The sequence below is a fragment of the Hyperolius riggenbachi genome, chromosome 2 (genome assembly GCF_040937935.1).
Source record: "Hyperolius riggenbachi isolate aHypRig1 chromosome 2, aHypRig1.pri, whole genome shotgun sequence".
NCBI classification, from domain to species: Eukaryota; Metazoa; Chordata; class Amphibia; order Anura; family Hyperoliidae; genus Hyperolius; species Hyperolius riggenbachi.
The window spans coordinates 524,105,767-524,111,766 of record NC_090647.1 but is presented as its reverse complement, the minus strand read 5'-3'; the positions used below and the strand labels follow the sequence as shown (position 1 = coordinate 524,111,766).

The following is a 6,000-nucleotide window of genomic DNA, read 5'->3' as shown; positions in this document are numbered from 1 at the left end:
CTGGCTATGTATACTAGGGAGGGCAAGGTTACCTAATACTGGGGGCACATCTGTCTACCTATTCTGGGGGGGGGGGGGACTACCAAATAGGGGGATATCTGGCTATCAATACTGGGGAAGGGGAGGGGTGGGTTGGGCTACCTAATACTGGGGGCACATCTGGCTTCCTAAACTGGGAGGGGGGGATGTACCTACTGGGAGGGGGGCACATCTCTGGCTAACTTTACTGGGGAGGTGGACCTACCTAATTCTGGGGGCACATCTGGCTGCCTAAACTGGGGAGGGGGGGAGACCTACCTAATACTGGGGGCACACATCTGGCTAGATATACAGGGCAGAGGTCTTCCTAATAACATGAGGCACATTTGCTACCTATACTGGGGAGGGACGCACTTTGTAATCTCCACCCCTAGTGGCCTTGCACGTTATCTCCATAGTAACAGATGTATTGCTAGCCTTTAGTGGAAATCAGTGCTCAGTCACAACTGATTTTGCAGGTAGCGTTGGCAGCAGGCCGATCTCTGATCTTCTAGCAAGATCTAGCCTATGCCTGTCTATTGCAGCACTCACCCCTCACCGCACAGAACCATGACTGTTCTGCAGACCCGCCAGCCCATCAGATTGCGCTCTTTCGGGAATAGGTGATCTCCAAAAGCTTGGCTGACGTCAGCACTCTTAGCATTTTCAGTGGAAGCTGTTGAGATAATAGCAGAGCAAGCACAGCGTGCTGTAGATCAAGGTGCAGAGCATAAAAGTGCGTATTCAGGTCCAAAAGAGATAATTGGCCTTATCATTTTCCCATAACCCAGCTTTGTTCCTTAGATGTGATCTGCGGGCCCCCGCTTTGTTCTCCGGCTCACAATGGAAGCCAGACACGCTTTATCGCTAGTGCGGCGGAGCACAAAAGTAAGTGCTGGCACTTCACAAACTTCATATAACTTCGCTGTCAGGTCTATTTTAACATTATCTGTGGAGATTTTGAAGTATTGTTGTTGTAATGAAGTTGAGAAAGTCTTGTTAATGGACAGATGTTCGAGGCCTAGGCTGCGAGCTTCTGCTAACTACTGTAATGACAGGATAACAATGAGATGTGATTTCTGAGAGCTGTTACAGAAAAATTCCCATATCGTGAAAGTGAACCTCCGGACTAAAAATCTACTCAGCAGAACTGAAAAGGCTTGCTGTTTCTTTAACAGTTTCACAGCATCAGAACTTTGTTTTTCTTACCAAAGCATCATTTTTAGCTGCATTTTTAGCTACGCTCCACCCATCAAAGAAAAAAAGCCCAGGCTTTTTTCCCCTGATGCTACGCAGAGCATGATGGGATTTCCTATGTTGTTATTCATGTTGCCTAGCAACTGGGTGGGGTGATCAGGACACAGGACAGTTGGAACTGTGTCTCATGCTCCCTGACACCTCCTTTCAACCAAATGGCTACCATCATGAAATCAAACATTTGCCTGTTCTTTTAAAACAGGGTGGGTAAGAGATTATATTACCTATCTAGTTTAATTAACATAACTAATGTAATTTAATGACAGTATGTTTGTTTAGGCTGGAGTTCCTCTTGAAGGAACAGCCTGACTGAATACTAAGTAATAGTTTATGTATAAACCTGCAGGATTTCCAGCCACTGATTTGGACTGGAAGCCTTGCTAACTTTTGTTTTTAAAGGACCACTATGGCGAAAAACTGTAATATTTCAAATACATGGAAACACATACAAATAAGAAGTACATTTCTTCCAGGGTAAAATGAACTATACATTACTTTTTTTCCTATGTTACTGTCACTTAGTAAAAATCTGGCAGATCTGTCAGGTTTTGGACTAGCCTCCTCATGGGGGATTCTCAGTTTTCTTTATTGTCAAAAGCACTTACAAAATGGTAGTTGCTCAATCCAACTGTTAAAATAGTGTGCAAACAGGTAGAGGAGGTTGGCCTGTATCTTTGTATAGATTTTTTCTCGGGAGTGCTTTTGTAATGAATATAGGAGATACTAAGAATCCCCCACGAGGAGATGAACTAGTCCAAAATCTGTCAGTTCTGTAAGATTTCTACTACCTACCGTAAGTGACAGCAGCATAGGAGTAAAAGCAGCACTGTTAGAGTATATTGTCTTGTCACTAACTGCCCCTCAGAGGGCTCACAATCTAATCGCTCCCATAGTCATATGTCTATATTGTGTAGTGCATGTATCATAGTCTAGTGCCAATTTAGGGGGAAACCAATTAATTTATCTGTATGTTTTTTGGGGGATGTGGGAGGAAACCAGAGTGTCTGGATGAAACCCAAACAAACACGTGGAGAACATACAAACTCCTTGTAGAAGTTGACCTGGCTGGAATTCGAACCAGGAACCCAGCACCAGGGTACTGACATCACACTGTGCGAGCCTTGTTGCATGGGGGGAAATAACAGCTGTTTCCAACTGCCAAACATGCATCATCTCTTTCCACAGAGATCACCTGCCAGCAGTAAAGATGTCACCATGTGATAAATGTCAGAATGTAAATCAGGAAGAGGAAAGCTTTTACATTGGGCAAACACTGACCAAATCATTGATAAATAATTATTGTAAACATTAAGCACTTTTTTCATTACGTTATTTACAGTGTAGTTCCTCTTTAAGAGACACTGAAGCGAGAAAAAAAAATATGATATAATGAATTGGTTGTGTACTATGAATAATTACTAGAAGATTAGCAGCAAAGAAAATATTCTCATATTTTTATTTTCAGGTACAGTATATAGTGTTTTTTCTAACATTGCATCATTCTATAATATGTGCAGATCACACAACACTCAGCATTCAAAATGATTCTTTCAGTGCAGTCTGTGAACTAATGACCTCTCCTCTGGCAGAGAAAAAGACATTTGTTTACTTACAGTTGAGATAATAAAAGTCAGAAGACAGCCCTCTCCTCGACTTTGAAAGTCATAGAGCTTAATGGCTTTTTTGCATAGAGATAACAACTGAAGTTTCTTAACTCTTTCTGTACTGGAAACAATTAGACTGATGTATCTGATCTTAATGTTTTATTTATGTTTAGCTGTACTACACATACAAATCATAATATCATAATTTTCAGTGTCACTTTAAGGACTGCAGTCATAAAACCCATGTGCCGTCGCGTGTTCCCATGGGTAGGAAGATTGGTTGAGTTATGCTTGTTCGGCGGGTCGCAGCACTGAGCATTCCCGGATCCATCTATCGGTGTGTACGAGCCTTTGGAGCATTTTTCCTTTTCCCACAGAGTGGGCTTAATATAAACTCATTAAGCATCAAAGTGAACTTAGATTTATTGCTAATAAAGTTTTTTCATTTCTTTTTGTAAAAAGTAGCTCAAGTAATATTTATCTAAATTGCATGGACTGATTTCCCCTGATGTATATAAAACATTTCGGAATCCCAGGTCCCCCGGACGTTTAGGATGTCTGGACGGGTTCACACAAGGCTTTGATCTTCACAGCGCAGGAGGAAGTTGTAGAATGAGAAACAGGTGTTCCGCGTTACACGCCTGTCCCCAAACAAACACTGTATGACCCGCCCGCCTCATAGGGTTTACTGAGCATCCATCATGGGCGTCCCAGCAAATGACTGTAGTGTGGGACTTCCGCTTTGTTTTGATAGTTAGTTGCATCCCAGGCTTGATAGACATGCATCTTTTTCTTGTTTACCTAGCTGTGCAACAACCGTGAGCAAGTCCTACAACTGGAAATTTCCTGTAGCAACCGTTATACAGAAAAAAAAGCAATTCTTTGCTACAGATAAATCTCTCCTCTGGTTATATCCTTCTCTACACAACCTGTTGGAGTATCGACAGGATTATTATCTAAACTGCAGTATAGTAGTGATGAGCGTAATGACCTAATTACGATTACGCAAAATTTTGTGGAATTCGCGTAATTACGATTATGGCCGTAATTGAAATTTCGTGAATTTTACGAAGTTACGCAAAATTTCGTGTTCATGGGGAAATTTGTAATTACGATTGTTTTTTGTAATTACCATCGTTTACAAAACACAAACAAATCAGAATTTCGAAAATTCGGCGTTCTCGAAATTGTGTTCCAGTCCAGAGCCTCCTGATACATTTTAAGCGACAGCACTTGCAGGTACTTTTGCATTATCAGATATTGCAAGGCCCAAAACCAAGTCTCTCAGCATGCATGACTACTAAGTGCACCTTGACAAAGAGCACCTGTCACACCATACAATTTTTCGGCAGATTTACCTGCCAGATCGATTATTTCCAGCATGTCCACTCAGAGAAATTATCGACTTTTTGAGCGATTTTCTGGCCAATTTCCATAGAAATGAACAGAAATCGGTCAGAAAATCGCTCAAAAAATCGATCGATTCTCAGATTGGACATACTGGAAATAATCAATCTATCAGGTAAATCTGCCGAAAAATTGTATGGTGTGGATCCAGCGTTAGAAGTGGCTGCAGATAGAGCCTCCTGATACATTTAAAGCGACAGCATGTGTGGGGCCTTCGCATTATCAGTAATTGCAATGAGTGGCTTTCCTGAGTTTAGTCATTACCTAAATGTGCATAATCACTATTAGAAACGAAATTACGTCCATTTTCGTAAGTAAAATAACTTTGTTTTTATAGAAAACATGAAATTACCAAATTTTGTGTTAAACACGAATTTGCGCCAAAACGCAAAATCACGAAACCGAAATTTTGCTTATGGCATTCCAATTATGGTTTAAATGGCAATTACTAAATTACGAATTAGTGTCGTAGTGGCAAAATTTGCGCCTGTAATTAAGGAAACACGATATCACGAAAATTTCGGCAGCGCGCCGCGGCGAAAAGTGGGGAGGACTGAGCAGCGCACATCGCCGAAGACTGGGGGGAGGGGGCTGCACCGTGGCTAAAAATGGGCATGGCCATGACATTGTATGGGCGGAGCTAACGTAATGATGTAACAGCGAGGCATAAGAAAGCAGTGTTTACGCCATGATGTGGACAAACAAGACTTTGCATCATGGGTGTGCAGAAACTGTGTGATGCTAATAGTATACCGTAACCACAAAGCAGCAAACATAGCCATCTATGACCATTAAATAATAAATGCAGTAACAATTACCCCAGACACCAGAAAATAAACGCAATAGGCAACATGTCAGCACAAAATAACCGCAATGCGGGCAAACATGTCAGTACAAAATAAACGCAATGCGGGCAAACATGTCAGTACAAAATAAACGCAATGCGGGCAACATGTCAGTACAAAATAAACGCAATGCGGGCAAACATTTCACCAGAAAATTAACGCAATGTGGGCAAACATTTCACCAGAAAATAAACGCAATGCGGGCAAACATTTCACCAGAAAATTAACGCAATGCGGGCAAACATTTCACCAGAAAAGAAACGCAATGCGGGCAAACATTTCACCAGAAAAGAAACGCAATGTGGGCAAACATCATCAGAAAAGAAACGCAATGCGGGCAAACATTTCATCAGAAAAGAAACGCAATGCGGGCAAACATTTCACCAGAAAAGAAACGTAATGTGGGCAAACATTTCACCAGAAAAGAAACGCAATGCGGGCAAACATTTCACCAGAAAAGAAACGTAATGTGGGCAAACATTTCACCAGACAAGAAACGCAATGCGGGCAAAGTTCACCTGGAAAAAAAGCAATTACTCACCTGGCAGAAGTCTCCGGCCTCTGGCGCGCTCCTCCCGAGACCACCTTCCCCCTGCATATCTCCCGCGCTGACAGGGCTACGGCAAGATGGCGCCCAAAGCCCTGTACTGGAGACACAAATAGTCTCCAGTACAGGGCTTCGGCAGCCATTTTGCCGTAGCCCTGCTCGCCTGCCGGTGTCGGAACAGACACCGGAAGAAGGAGGCTGGAGCGGGGCTGCAGGCAATGAACTGGCACGGCGTCTATAAACGCCGCTGACAGTTAATGAGGAGAGAGTGGCCAGAGTCTCGAGGCCGGGACGTCCCGCTGCTGAAAGCGGGACGTTTCCC

General features: G+C 42.7%; 1 long non-coding RNA gene across 1 annotated transcript in view; it reads left to right on the top strand.

Annotated features, from left to right (window-relative positions):
• The first annotated feature begins 1,372 nt into the window (after nucleotides 1-1,372).
• Nucleotides 1,373-6,000, top strand: part of LOC137545031 (uncharacterized) — a 74,654-nt gene continuing 70,026 nt past the window's right edge. Inside the window, exon 1 of the long non-coding RNA XR_011025972.1 lies at nucleotides 1,373-1,478. This is a non-coding gene — a long non-coding RNA (uncharacterized lncRNA). The remainder of the gene's footprint in view (nucleotides 1,479-6,000) is intronic.